Here is a 16,001-nt window from a genome sequence, read left to right as displayed (position 1 = left end):
TGTCCCCATGTGGCAACATCACATAAGACCCAAACAGAAGAGCCAGAGTCCCTGCACCAGGACTCTCTTCCCCCCTAGTGCCCCCATCCTGGTCTCTTATACCATTCTCCACCGAAAAGAAGCAGTGTGCTTCACAGGACAGGTTGTTCTGTGTCCTGGAGGGAAAAAAAAGTTTGAATGTTTGTGGGACATCCTGCTGCTTCCAGAAAATGAGATTGCCTTGTAGGATATCAGTGTGGCATTAAGAAGACAAGGCAGCCAGCTTCAAGCGCCTTCCACTGGCAAAGTAGTGATCATCTGAACATCAAAAAGAAAGAAGACAAGGAAAGAGGAAGAAATATGGTTTATAAAAACAAGGTAAGTTAATGAAAGGCTGGAAATTAATGACACTAAAAAGAGTCAATACAAAGTGTCAAAAATAGAAGTTATAATTAAAAGGTGAGTGTGATAAGATCTATTTATTTTTATTATTTCAATAAGTTGGAGAATGTTTAGGTACAGATATTTTTTTTTTCTGGTGAATATATGTCCTTATAAAGCATTGTCATGTATTTGTTTCTGGCTACATGAACGGGAGAGAAAAGCACAGGGTACCATGAGTAAGCCAAGAAGTCGTAGGAAAGGTAGGAACTGTGTTGAGAATCCAAACCGTTGGTCTTGCTAGCAAACAAGTAGACCAGCCCCAGGGTGAGGCATCCCACAGGCAAAGTGGAGCCAATAACCAAGCAGGTGGATCAGCGGAATGTCTTAGGGAGGAGAAAAAACAGGCAGTCCCAGCATCTCATCTCCTATTAAATCCCTACATGGCCTCACTAATTACAAGATAACAAAGTTATCTAGAAGTCTTAAATACTGCTTACAGACCAGACTCATATGTCACAACGACAGGACCGTGGGTTGGGGAGCACTGGCCAAGTGAGACTTGCAATGTGTGAAATCTGGGGGAGAGACACCAGGTGCCCCAGGACTGGATACTGTGTGAAAGAAAAGCTCAGGCTGCAAATGTTACTGATGGAGCCAGTGAAGATTAAGCCAAAAAGAGGCAGCTCGGTCTGTTGACCAGCTCCTCTTGTTCGAAGCCCAATCAAGAATCAAATGATCGGTAGGTAACTCAGATTCTGGTCCGAGTCAATATTACTTTTCTCTTCAATTTGGAAAGTTATTACAATGCTGGCTAGGAATCAAAATAAGTATCTAAGAAACTAAGGAGGTATAAAAGTATGTATAGTAATAATAAAGACATAAACCATGGAAGTGATGCTTTTAGGATAAATGTAAATGAGAACATAGTAATAAATCTGAATAACTGTTTTATATGCATTTTATCTGTTTCTTTCATGAGTTGAGAGGATCCAAAAGTATATTATCAAATTTGTAATTGCAGCTTAAGCTATGCAAAGCAATGCACTTAAGCTTATAACGTTTAAATATTTAAGATGTTTAATAATGTGTTTTTAAATACCTGGAGCAGCAGGCTTTCTCTGCAAGCCCAGGTTCCCCTTGGTCACTGGCTCAGTTATCTAATGCAGGGTCGTTCTTTCGCTCCCTAGAGGGCTGACTGGGACTACTCTGTAGTTTTCAGCTAGCGCCTGGGCTGGGATGGGGTCGCCAAGACACATTCCCTCCAATGCCTGGTGTCTTGGTGGGGATGGCTGCAGGGCTAGACTCAGATGGGCTCAGCCAGGAGGTCCCAGGGTCTCCCTGGGTGACCTCTCTGCTAGGGTACTCAGACTTATTAGATGGGGAGTGAGATGGGCGGGGGGGTCAAGGCTCCCAGAGACCAGGCACACATGGACAGGCAGGTCTGGGACTGGCATAGTGTTACCTATGCCACACTGTTGGTCAACACAGTCACAGGTCACACCATATTTAAGGAAAAGGGACCCAGACCCTATCTCTTTAAAGGAGCAGGGCCAAAGAATGTGTAGCCACTTTGAACCTGCCCCAGTTATTAAATAACCTTTTCCAGGAGATTGTGAAACAACCAAGTGAGTCAGAAGACTGGAGTGTGGTCTGATGTAGGAGAACTGCAGTGCAAGTTGATGATGACAGTTAACCCTGAGCATTTTCCTGAGGCTTTCTGTGCACCAGGCAATGTTATAAGTACTTTTCTTTCCTTTCTTTCTTTCTTTTTTTTTTTTTTTTTTTTTTTTGATTACCAGGTCTTGTGGCAACCCTATGCAGGAGGTTCTACCATTATCTCCAATTTATAGATGTACAGGCTGCGTAACTTGACCAAGAGCATTGTGTCTATAGTAGTGAGGCTAACATTCTAATCCAGGCTACACCCTGTAATCAAAAGAACCAAAGGAGAAGGAAGTCTAAAAAGTTGATAGATGTGGAGAAGAGGAGCCTTTAACCCTAGAAGGGGTCTCAGCCAACAGTGCCCACATTTGTGTGTGGAGTGTGCAGGCCTGGAGCCCAGTGAGGGGATTGTGCCCTAACCTGGATATTAGATAATAACAACTGAGTGGGGGCTGAAGTTTACGGAAACAAAGATAGAGGAGGATTGGGGAATAGTTAAGGAGGAAGGTGGGCAGGATCTGGGGACCTCTGGTGTGAAGGGGAGAGTGAAGACAGGAGCAGCCTCAGGGACAGAAGTCCCCACAATCACAGGCCGAGCCTGTAGCAGACACTGTCAGAGACATGGTGACGAGACCCTCCCCTGTGCACTTTTCCCTGTAGGAGGTTCAGCAGGGCTCTTTCCTAGGTTCTCATATACCTTTATGGGACCTGGGGAGAGTCAGAAGTGGACGGGAGAGAGGGAAGGCACCAAAGGAGGATCCTCAGGAGGTGTTCCCCTGAGAGAGAAGGCTCACGGGAGCCTGGGCTGCCCAGGCCCAGCTAAGACAGCCCTAGTGTGGAGCTGGTGCTGGGTTGCCAGGCCAAGGTGAAGACCTGCATCCTTGACTAACGTGAGGGCACTGAAGCTAGGAATGAGACTAGAGTTAGCAGGATGAGCCTGCAACGAGGCGTGACTTTTTAGCACAGCCAACCTTCTTCCTGCCTTCCAGCCTCCACAGCCACAGACCCCATGTGGCTTTCATTCTCGAAGTAGCCACTACGGCCACTTAAGGCCCAACTCCGAAGTAGTGTGACATTGATAAAAAGCAAAGGCTTTGAAGTCAGATAAATCTATGTCAAAATCATAGCTCCAGAATTTACTAGCTAGGACTTTGGGTAAACCACTTAATCTCTCTGAACCTTAGTTCACCCATATATCACCCTCATACAGTGATTATGAGGATTCTTTGTGATAATGTACATCACATACTTACACAGTATGTAGTGCATAGTAATTAACTTAAGAATCAGTAGGAAAAGAAGGTCCCACTTCTGTTTTCACTTTTTCACAGCCCCCACTGGCCTTTCCCATATCTCCCATCCCATTGGCCTCTAACAATGGAGTATATCCCTTTCAATATTTACGCTTCTTGGATTGACTCAGCACCTCCACACTCTTCCCCAGAGGAGAGTATAGCAGCTCAGAGTCCGGGGCTGAGGTTTGCGCTCCCCCATCCTCTCCACGGGGCACAGGCTTCTGCTGGTTGGGTGCCTGTAGGAGCGCAATAAAGACTGATTGGGCTAAATGACCAATTTATGACTTCTCTTTGAACAGGCCTTAGATGATTACCTTTTATGAGGCTTACACATCAGATTTAAGATGTAAAACAGAAGCTCAGGTTAAGAGGCAAATAATGGGGTATTTTATGTGCTGTTCTGGAGCAAAAGTCCACAGCTTTATTGCGGTGGCTATAAAAGAACATGATTGGAAAAGACTTGATTGAGAAACCCACAGTGGAAAGCAGGCTGGGTTGGGAGACAGGAAGCCCAGATTTCCCACCCTTCCCTGAACTATCCAGCCAGGTGCCTGCCTTGTCTGACCTTGCGTGCAAAACAAGGGACCCCCAAGGACACTCCCAGTCCTAACCGTCCACATCTCCTGAGTCCACCAGTCTAGATGCCCTCTTCTCAGCATTTGATGATTCCAAAATCTAGCGATCCTCCGGTTCTAAGATCGTAATACTCTACAGTTCTATAATACTAAAACTTTCAAGGTTTGCCTTATACTGTCTGAAGATTCTTTATCAAAGTATGCTGGTTAACAGCACAGGTCTGGAGTCTGAGACTGAAGACCTGGTGTCCACATTTCAACCCATTGCTTACCACCATAACATGATTGTGGACACATTGTTTTCCACGAATCTTGGTTTTCCCTCCTATACAGTGGGGCCAAACAGTAGCCACGTGTTGATATTGAGAAGAAGACAAAAGAAACAGCTCCCAAAAAACATTCACTATAGTTTCCCCACACAGAAAGTGCCCTCAAGGAATGTTAGTGATTATTACTGTTTTTAAAGTTGCATGCTCACAATATATCAAGAACCTAAAATTATCTGATCCTACCTAAGAGCATACTCTCTTGTAATCCTAGTAGTCTGTGACTCTTCAGGTGAATAAGAGTCTAAATTCTCAGGGACTAGGACTCACCAACATCCCATTCTAGGAGTAGGGCATTCCGCATAGCCATGGCCACCAGGTGGCGGGCTCGAGTTACCGGTGCCACTAACCTCGCTGGGCCAGAGCTGTCATGGGACCTGCCCCCAGATCATCTCTGCGCCTCTCATTTAGAAGTTCCTTTCTGTGATGGGACCAGAGTAAAGGAGTGGGGTGCGAAAATTGCAATCGCTGTGTTTTCCTTAGCAATCTGAAGATCAGCAGTTCAAGAATGAAGGGAGACCCGAGCAGGGAGATGGTTTTATTGTCCAATGAGCTTAATATAATGCCACGTGAATCCTCAATGACTGCAGCCTGGCGTAACTTGAGCCGAGAGGCTGTACCCCAGGGTGTCACCACATTCCCTACTTCTCACGAAGGTCACCCACTGCCTGGCGCGCCATCTGGGAGCCACGTGATCCCCAGTGCCCGTAGCTCAGACACCCATTTGTCTGGGAGAGCAGGGATTACGTTGGCTACGCTTACAGATGAGGAAGTGCAGGATCTAAGAGGTCAAGGATATGTCTCAGTTTCTTCCATGCTTACTCCAGGCCTCAGATGGAGAACCTTCCGGAATCTGTGCTTTGACCATGACCAGTTGATGTTGGCAGCAGCTGATCCCACAATGCCCTGAAGGAGAGAAGCAGGCAGTAGACAGGCAGGGGATGAGGCACACAGCCGGGGACAGACAACTCCCTACCTCACGTTAGGGAAGCCGCAATCCAAACCGCCTTTGTTTGTCTGTGCTAGGCACCTGCCCTGCACCATCTCTACTGGAATCCTTTCAACAACCCTTTGGGGACCGCGTTAAAAAAAAAATGCTGCCCTGGGGGCTCAGATCAGTGAAAGAACCTGCCCAAACTTATAGAAAGGTAGAGCCAGGAGTGAACCCAAGGTATCCCTAGGCCGGACCTCCCGTGCTCTCTTCCCACCGCAGATGCTGCCCCGGCCCTGGGCGACCTTGGGTGGCCCGCCCGGGTCTGCCCTCCTCAGGGCCAGGGGCAGTTGGGACACCAAGGACCAGGCCTTGCAGCCCTGATGCGGCCCTAAGCAGGGGAGGCCAGCGGGGGCTCCTGGTGCCCCGGGCGGGCGCCGCGGCCAATATTGACTTTGGTAAACACCATTTTGCACCAAGCGCAGGGCGAGGGCGGGGGCGCCCTGACCCGGGGGGCGGAGGCAGCGGCTTCGCATTTAGACGAGGCCATTAGCGGCGATCGATGGCTTCGCCGCGCGCTCCGGCCGCTGGGCGCTCCCAAATGAAGGTTAAGTTTGCTCTGCGCCCCGGCGCGGAGGACCATGAGCCCGCATAATGGCCCGGGCCCTGGCGGCCAGTGCGCCCAGGTTAGCGACGCCGAGTGCCGCCCTGGGTGACTGGGAAGAACTTCGGCTGGGCGGGTAGACTGGACGCTGGGGGCTGTGAGGTGTGTTTGGGCCTCGTTCTTAACACCCGGGCCAGACTCCGTGTTCCCCGGCTGGGCTCCTGTGCACTTCTAGCTGGGTTGTGTATTGTGCTCCGTGACTGGGCCTTTGTTCCCCCGGTTTCCGCGTGGATGCATGGTCCACTCACAGGGGTGCGAGAGTGCTGGGTGTGCACCCTCGCCCTTTTTACAACTGACTGGGCCACAGCAGGCCGCCTGGGACCTGGAGCCAGCCGGCCTGGGAAGCAGGACCCCAGTGCATTTCCAGGTCTACCATTGCCCTGTCTCCTGGGGCAAGTCCCTTCCCCCTCTCAGCCTCTGACTCATCCCTGAAACAGAGGTGGGGGGAGCTGGTCCTGCACAGGCAGGGAGTGTTCACACTGTGTTCGTAGGTAGCTAGACAGGGCAAGGACTTGAGTGGGCTGGGAGCATGGAAGCAGGTGTGGCTGTGCCTAAAGTGTGGCTCTGGCATGTGCCCAGGTGCCCGCAGCAGAAGACATGAGTACAAGTTCTTTGTTGGGGATCCCCTGGGTCCTGTGCAGAGCCCTGCAGCCCAGGCAGCCTCTCACCTCACCCCAACCCCGCAGGATGCCTGGCTGTTTTTATCTATGAACTCCACCCTCACTAGGAGGACATTCGTCCCTGTGAATATTCAATCAATGTCAGGAACTGCCTAGTACTACATTGGTATTGCATTCCTCATCACACCTGTTCTTTTCTCTGCTTGTTACAAATAGGAAATGGAGGCTGGGAAAGGGGAGCAACTTGCCCAGAACCATAAATCTCAGCAAGTGAAGGAACTGTTACTCAAAACATGCTGTCCCTACTGCACCCGGCTGAGGGAAGTGCTGTGTGTACTCGCCTGGGTAGTTAGGTAATACATTCTGGTCTCCTTCAAGATCCTGTTTGTTTCTCATGTTGCAGCTGAAGCAACTGAGGCTCAGAGAGGGATAGGCAGTTGCTTCAACTCATTCAGCACATTAGCATCAGAGCAGGGATTAAACCCCTGATAGGCTGGGTCTCAGCGAGGTGCTGCTGGTGGGTCCTGGCTGCCTGTGGTGTGTTGTGTGCTACAGGAGGGACTCTGGTTCTGGACAGCAGCCATCAGCATGAGTGTGAGTCACAAGGGAGGAGGGTGTTAGGAGGCAGAGGGGAAAGGTACCCAGTCAGTTCCTCACTGGGAAATGTATGCCTTGCTCTCCTCTTGGACAAGCCCTCATCACGTACTGACACCACCTGTTCTTGTCTGTTTCTCCTTCCCAGCCCTGACAGAGTTTTATCCGTTTCAGCATCACCGTGCCTGGCATAGAGCCTGGCATCTAGTAAGTGCTCACTGAAATTAGAGTGAAGGGAACGAAGAGGTGGGTGGGGGCAGGAGTGTTCAAGGTAGACTTCCTGCAGGAGGAGGGGCTGGAGCCAGGCCCACGGGGTCGCACTTTAGTTGGAGGGAGAGGGGAAGAGAAAGGGGAGCAGATGAGAGAACGCCAGAAGAGGGGAACAGCTTGAACACATTTTTCCCAGCTGAGGGGGCTGGGAATGACTTTTCAGCTGAACTCCGACCTCTGAGCCACATATCCTCTTTGAACTGCAGGCAGCCCCCAGCCTTGTCACTCCTGATCTGAGCTGGGCAAAAAATGAAACTCAAGCCCTACCCTAGAGCCTTCCCCAGTGAACCCCAGGCCAGGCCCCTTGCCCAGGTTTGTTTGTGTGGGACTAGCTGAATCTCACAGCCTGGCCTGGACCCCCTTGCTCTGTGCGCCAGCCTGAGCAGTGCAGAGCTGGTGGCCTCCTCCAACTGGAGGGCCCTAGTGGCTTCCCTTCCAGCCTGGGCAGGGGCCCCACACCATGGACAGAACTCGGACTCCAGAGCAGGGCTGGTATCCTGCACAATGCATGCAATGAGGAAGTCTGGAGAACTTGGGAAATCTCTTCACCTCTCTGGGCCTCAGTTCATCTGTAAAATGGGAGACCTACCAAGTAGATTGCTGTAAGAATTCAGTTCTCACGTAATTAAAATTCATAGCTCATTGAAGGTGTTTAATGAATGTCAGCTTCCTTTTCTTACCTCAGAACATGGCCCAGAGGAAGGAAATGGGCACACTGGTTGCACTCCCACGTGCAGGGTGCCAGCACCACCCTCTCCCCTCACACCCAACCCTGGCACAGTAGATGGTTCACCCGAGTTTTACTGATGAGGAAACCAGGGCTTAGCAGGAACCTGTGCATGAACAAGCCATGTAGCTCATAAGCAGCAGAGCCAAGGCTCAAATGAAGGACCGTCTGGCCCTGGGGTTCACAGCAGCAGGTTGCAGCAGGAACATAGCACAGTTCCAGGAGCTGGCCATGCAGCTTTTCACCTGGCATCACCCTTTCCACCAGCAAGGACAAAGCTTGTGGCTCCAGAGCCTTCTCAGTAACCTTTCTCACTGGATATCCAGAGGGTTCCGTGTTGCATGAGCTAAACCTGCAGCCCATTCCTGAGCATCTAGCCAGGGCCTGGCACCAGAATGTTTGCTGAGTGACTAAATGAATAAATTCCCCAGTGCTTTCTAGAACATCTGTGAAGCTGACAGATGGTGAGAGAAGTAAGTAAAAGTACACGGGGAAGATCGAGGTTAAGTAAATGTGGAAGATTCATTCAGTTATTAATATAAAACATTTTAGTCTATTCTCTTTTATGTACCATCCTCTCTTCTTTTCCTATACAAACATTTATTGGGCACCTACCATGCACTGGCCCTGTGTAGGCTCTACAGATACAAGGACGATAATATGTAATATTTATTTCGTGTTACTATGTGACTAGCACTATCCTAAGCATTTTACATGGATTTTCTCATTTGACACAACCCTAAGAAATAGAAACTATTATTCTTATTCCCATTTTACAGATCAAGAAACAGAACAGAAAAATTAAATACCTTAGTCAAAGTAACTAGAAGGTGATAGAGCACAGATTTATTTCCATCTTTTAATACTATATCCATCTATATCCATCAGAGCCAAGGGGAAAATGTTTTCTGCCCCGAGTAGTTCACTGGCTGATTGAACAAGGTGTGTGCATGGCTTAAATAAGACAAAGAACTGAGATGAAGTATGTAGCATGGTGCTTGGCACTGAGAAAGGTCCTTCTAAATGTGATTATTATGAGCACTAATTTTAATGTTTAAGTACTACTATGAAAACAGTAATTTTGTTATCAGCACTTCCACTCTTCTCCTTGGTGTCTAATGAGGTGTTTGTTTTTTAATGAAAAGAAAAAAAGCCTTTAGAGAGTAGCTAAGGTGGTCCAAATTTGACCAAGGAGAAAACCAAGGACCAGAAAGGGGTAAGAATCCCATCCCCCCAGTCCACCAAAGCTAGAAGCATCAGTGTGTTGGTAAATGTTTAACACCAGTTCTTGGATAGGACGGAGGCTGATTCATAGCTTTTGCCAATTTCTGTGGTGTAAATAACTCTCATCATGAGAGCCAATTTCAAGTAACCAAAGTGAGCTCACTGAGTAACAGAGCTGGACAGAAATATTTACTCAGTTCCCTGGAGCTGAGACTGATGACTGGAGCCCAGTCTCTCTGACAAGTCTAAAGATCTTTATGTGTTACCTGCCCCAGGGACCTCGGAGATGGGGGAATGGGCTGTGGGCATAGGAAGAAAGGAGGATAGACAAAATGTGGAACCCCAGAGACCTCTTAGAGTAATTAAACAGGCTCTTTCTTCTCTACATATTCAGGCAATCACAGTCCTTTAGGAGCACAGTACGACTTTGGCATTAGCCAATATATCTTTCCCTGGAGCAAAAGCTGCTCATTCTTGTGCACCATCCAATGACTTCTAAAGCTCAGACTTGGTGGGGCATGGAGGGAAATGACCTGCTTCGCAATATATTGTTAATAACCTCCTTGATCATTAGCAATACATTGTAGTGTGAGTATAGCTCTGCTTGCTTTGCAGTCCCTGAGGGAGCAAGGCTGCACCTGGGCTCCACTGTCTCCTCTGTCCAGACAGAAAGCCCAGGTGCCTGCATTTGTTTGTTTGTTTGTTTGTTTGTTTGTTTGTTTAACATTGGGTCCTTTTTCACTTCTTGTTCCCTTCTGCATGTGGCCTGGTCTCCTGGTGCTTCCAGCTGACTGATCCAAGACCCAGACTCCGTCGCAGGCAGAGCAGCGGTCTCTGCAGAGCACGCTTCACACCACAGTGTGCTCAAGCCCACCACTAGCAGTTCCTCTGGGCTAAGGTGGTGGCCTTCCATGGGAACTGTCCTACTGTTACTGAGGGTGGTGAAAACTGACAGCTTCACTGACTCTAACATCTATGAACTGACTACTTAGTATTACCTCACTGCTATCCCAAACAAATAAAATAATTAAGCTCCTACTGTGTATCAGGCATGTCAATAGGTATTATACTGGGTTAGCCAAAAAGTCTGTATTTTATGAGTTTTTTTCCCCTAAAATAAAATACACATTTTTCATTTCCACCAACAACTTTATTGATTTGGATATTTTGAGTATATTGGCTATTACCTGCTATCGGCTTCTAGTGGGTGGAGGCCAGGGGTTCTGCTAAGCATCTTCTAATGCATAGGACAGCCCCGTAGCAAAGAGTTATTTGGCCAAAATGTCAATACTACCAAGAAACTTCAGAAACCACTTTTGACACATTTGATCAGTCATAGCATCTTCTCTATCCACTGCACAAATCTTTTCTTTTTACATTTCAGGTACATTTTACCCCTATTAAAATAATAAGGCATAATACACCCAAAGTGTTGCTTACTTTCTTCCATCTTCAATATTAAATGGCTACACAAAAATTCACCAATTTTTATCTTTTTAAATGCACCCTGATATGACAGCTGTCACAATATAATCTAACAAAATTAATTCAAATGAAGATTAAAACAATTAAATACTGCTAGAGCCATCATACAGGAGAAACTAAACAAACTGTTTTGCCAACCCAATATTTAACATTCCAAGGAAACTGACCAGGAAAGTTATTATCTCCATATTTTATTGATGAATGAAGTCCTGCTTAGAAGGGCTACATAACTTGGCTGAAGTCACGGGCTACTAGTCACTTGGCTAGTAGGTGACAGAGCCAGGATAGGAACCCAGGTGTCCTTGTGTCCAATATTCTAGTCTCCCCATTCTACAACAATTAATGCCTCAGCTTGATTAGGAAAAAATCAAGATAATTCTGAGAGAGAGGGCAGAGGATGGGCATTTCAGTTTTCTATTGCTATGTAACAAATTACCACACAGTTAGCTACTGAAAGAAAGTAGCTAACTGCTACTTTCACTTATTCACTATCTCACAGTCTGTAGACCAAAAATCCAGGTGGGTGCATCTGGGTCCTCTGCTCAGGGTCTCACAGGGCTGAAATCAAGGTGTCAGCCTGCTGGGGTCTCATGGGGAGGCTCTAGAAGAATGCACCTCCAAATTTACTCAGGTTGTTGGCTAAACCCAGTTTCTTACAGCCATGGCCCAAGATCCCTGTCTCTTTGCTGACTGTCAGCTCCTGCTGGACATTCCTTTTCACGTGCTCTCCCCCCATTCTCTAAGGCAGCAGTTGCAAGGCAAGTCCTTCTCGTGCTTCCAATACCTTGAGTGTCCTTCACTGCATTTCTCCTACTTCCCCTTCTGCCTCCAGCTAGAGAAAGCTCACTGCTTTTAAGGGCTTGTGCGATTACAGTGGGGCCAGCCAGCTAATCCACGATAACTTCCCTATCTTAACATCAACTGGCCCATGCAACATAGTGTAAACACAGTGATGTCTCCTCATATTTGCAAGTTCCAGGACTAGGACAGGACAGCTTTGCAAAGACATTTTAGAAAGTCTGCCTACTACAATGGGGAGGCTTTGTAGAGGTGAAAGTTCTAGGGGTGCTCGGCAGGAAGAGGGGCCTGTGATAGAGCAGAACTTCCTCTAGGGGCCTTGAATACCCAGACAACACTGTGGCAGGGCACTACATAGCCAAAGGGAATGGACAAGGACAAGGAGGTAGGGTCTATGGTGGGGTGGCGGTGGATGTGGGCCTGGCAGGAGAGAAACAGGAAGGAGGAAGGCAGAAAAGAAATGCTAACAAAACAAAGTAGCCTTGTATCTGTAGAGAAGTTCAAGTTCGCTTTGCTCCCTTGTGGTGACTCGTGAAAGATACTCAGTAAATATGTGTGGAATTGAATGGGCTGTGCTGCTCTGTTCACATAGACTGGGTTGGACTGAGAGTCACTGGATGGAATCCCACAGGCTGAGTTGGCTTGTTTGGATTGAGAGAGTTGGCATAGGCTGGGCTGGGATGTGTTGCGTGGGGTTTAGATGGGCCGAGGTGGGGTGAGGCTGGTTGGGGCTGGGTTCAGCTGGTCTACATTCACCAGGGTCAAGCTAGACTGAACAGACTTGGATGGGTTGGAATGATTTGGGGGTGGATTGCTTTGAGGCAGGTTAGACTGAGTTGAGGATAGGTTAGGTTGGGGATTGGCCAGTGTTTAGTTGCAGAGGCAGAATCCACTCTAGGTAGTTTAAGCAGAAATAAATGTATGAATGGGTATTTAATGGCTTACAGAAATATTTGGAGAGCTGAAGAAACAGATTGTAGGCTGCATCTTCGGGACCAACTCCCAAAGCTGCGCTGCAGAAGCAGACCACCAAGGCAGCTGCTCCTTGTGCAACCATCAGGAAGCCAGCTGCCAAATCAGGAAGCCGTCAGCTGGGCTTCTAGCTCCAGAAACATGCTCCTCTGTCCACACCAGCTCAATGCACACCTCTGTATGAAAGCATAGACAGGTTCTGGCTTCAGAAAAAATGTGATAAAAAAAATTCTTTGGATAACACAAGAGTGGGGAAAATGTTAATAGTTATTAAAGCTGGATGATGGGGTATGCCATATTGTTTGCTCTACTTTTGCATGTTTTTGCAAGTCTTGTTTTTGAATGAATATCTCATTCCCTGTCTTTCTATTCATTTAATTCACTTTTGAATGAATTGACTTGCATGAGTGAATGGCATTTGGCAAAATGTATATCACATCAAAACTCTAACTATAGGGCAGTGTGGGAAATAGTTTTTAGCTTTTCAGCCTCTGTGGGATAAAAAGGCACAACAGAATAAGAGAGGAATATAGACTGCATGAGCCAGTCTCAGTCTCTCCCACCACGGAGCTAGGTGGGGAGGGTTGGAATGAGGTGGGATGGGCATGGTTGGCCTGGGTTGGGTAAAGAGGAGTTGGGATGGATTGGATTGGGTAGAGTTGGAAGGTCTGAGATGTCTGTGGTTGGGCTGGACTGAGCTAGGCTGGGTGGTGTTGCAAGGGTTGGACTGGGATGCGTGATTTGTGCTGGGAGCCACTATAGGGCTGATATTTGGACTCTGGGGTCAAGCGCTTTGATTACAGTGGAAGGTGGCTGGTTTTAGAGCTCAGTTGGAGCTGGGAAAGGAGGACTTGAAGGATGACAGTACTGCTGACAGTGGCGGCTCTGTCACTGCTCCCCTATTAGGCTTCTTTTCCACCATTTGGAACTGGGCCTACATCCCCTCATTCAAGCCAGCCCCATCTCCAGGTTGAGGGCATTTCAGTGTTCAGCCCAAACCTCCTCTGCCCTTCTTAAAATGAAATCTATTAGAGCAAGATGCTTTGGAAATAAGTTCCAAGCAGAGAAACTTGCAAAATGTGTTGTCTCGGGGCAAAACCAAACCCAAAGTCAGGATATCAGAGCCATATGGTTTCCTCCCTACGTTTCTAGTGGGAGGAGTTGTGGATTTTATGGAATTTGGGACCAGTTCCGGAGTCCCACAGGTGCTGCGTTCACTGAGCCAAGGAAAACGGGTGCTGGCAAACACCCATATTCACGCACACCAGAGTAATGCAAGTGAGCACGAGGCTTTTCAGTTTGCAATATATTTTCAGTTTATATGCATCCACTCAGAATTGCACAGTGATGCAAGAGTCATTGTGTAATATCCCAAATGGAAACACTCATAATCAGAGAGGCTGGTGCTTTACCAAAGTTACACAGCAGAGCTAGGGCTTATGGATTTATTCATATTCTTATTCTCATTATTTTGCTTTTGTTGTTGTTGTTGTTGTTGTTACATCAACCTTGTCTGGCTCTTGACTTGGCTTGGAGAATCCAGCTTCTACAGGGTTTGCCCTTTTGCTCATCTTGTTCATGGTTGTAGCCCCAGCTTCTAGAACAGTCCCCTAGCCTATAGTAGGTGTTCAATATACGTTGACTTGATACACATCTATTCACTAAATAAATGAGGAAAGAAACCCAAGCCTCAGAAACCCATGTTCTTTCCTCAACGATAAGTGTGCGTGCACACACGGGACCCTCGTTACATGGGCCCATTGTCCCAAGTCTTTGAAGTCTTATGCCATCTCTGCCCCCTGGGGTTGCCTGGATCAGGTCATAGATGCATGCACTTCCTGCCCCACTGGCTCCATGTCAAGGGAAGAGAGGCCTCTGAACTTAGACATCCAAACATGCCCAGCACCATCCTGGCACAGACGACAAATATCAACCCCCTTCATTCCTGCCTACACTCAGACTCTCTTTGGGGGTATAGAGCAGAGGAGACACCGGGCAATTCCATTTGGAAGTTGGCTTGCCCTTCCAAGAGGGGACAGGATGGGGTCCCAGACTATGTCTCAGTTCAAATAGTCTAGCCTGATCATCTTCCTGATCACCCATGTTCAAAACAGGGTCCCCTTCCAGTTCCTGTTTGCACACACAACCCTTCCACAGAGGGATCATTGTCCCCATTCTGCACACAAGGAAAGGAGGCCCCTAGAGAGGAAGTAACTGAACTTCTCAAGGTCACTTAGCCAGTGAGTGCAAAGCCTGGATCAGAATCTAAGTCTATTCACCCTGAGATCCATGGGCATTGGTGACAATAATCCCCAGGTCACCCATGAGAGGGTAAATCTCTCCTTCACTCTGGGGCTCTGTGAAGGGCAGGGTCATGTCCCCGCTTCCCTGCAAGCTACCTCTGCTCTCAGCCTCGGTCAGCACAGGCGAGGGTGGGGGTTGGGGGATACACATTTCTTGCCGCCTCCGAATGATATTGATGGACAGAGTGACTATTGTAAATGCTACGGTGTTGTGTAATCAGTAGGAAAATGTGACTCTGTCCCCAGAGATGCCAATGGCATTTTGGAGAAAATCCTATCCTTGATTTTCTGGGCCTGTTCAGTTGAAATGTCTGGGTGACAGGGACAGGCTGGGGGTTCTGATCCACAGGGCCTAAGCAGGTGTCTTGCTGCTCCAGCCCCTGCCCAGGATAGTAGGGGCTGGATAAGTGTACATGATGGGGCATAGACAGAGGGGTGTGTGTGACTGTGGGTGTGAGTATACACGGGAGCAGGACAGCACAGGTGCCAGAGCTCTGGAGTCCCGCTGTGGGCTCAAATCCCAACTCTATCACTTAGTCTCTCTGTTCTCATTTCTTCTACTGTAAAGTGGGGACAAGGAAAGTGCCCGGCTCATTAGTATGTCATGAGGATTAGGTGAAAGATTCAGTAAAGCACCTAGCACCTCTCACAGAGTCTGGCCCATAGCTATGTATCTTCGTTGAGTGAATGAATGGATGAACAAATGAATATGCATGATACATGAAAGAAGAAACATAAAACAACAGAAAGAAGGTAGCATTTGAAGCCAAGAGACCTAGCTCAGAACCAGGCCTATCATTTACTAGCTGAGTGACCTTAGGCAAGTCACTTAACCTCTCTGAGCCTCAGTTAATAATAGCAATAATCCCTGCCTCTCTGGTCGTTGTGAGGATTAAGCGGAAGTGCAGGGTGGAACTGCTCTGTCAATGGCAGGGCACTGTGCAAATGTTAGTTCTAATTATTTACCACAATTATGACTGCTCTGCGGGAGGTATGTGTGTGAGTGAGAGCAGAGGAAGGGCTGTGCGTGAGGGTGGGCCTATCACCAGGCTGTGTGAGCATGTGTATTGTGTGTGGACGTGTTTGAAGAACTGGGGCCATTAGAAAAATCATCATCCCTCTAAGTTGTTCTTTCTTTTGCTAAACTCAACCTGTCTGGCTGACATCGGAAGCAGGAATTAGTGGGAAGTCT

The sequence above is a fragment of the Phyllostomus discolor genome, chromosome 5 (assembly GCF_004126475.2).
Source record: "Phyllostomus discolor isolate MPI-MPIP mPhyDis1 chromosome 5, mPhyDis1.pri.v3, whole genome shotgun sequence".
NCBI lineage: Eukaryota > Metazoa > Chordata > Mammalia > Chiroptera > Phyllostomidae > Phyllostomus > Phyllostomus discolor.
The sequence above is the reverse complement of the archived record's forward strand: the minus strand, read 5'-3'. Positions refer to the sequence as shown.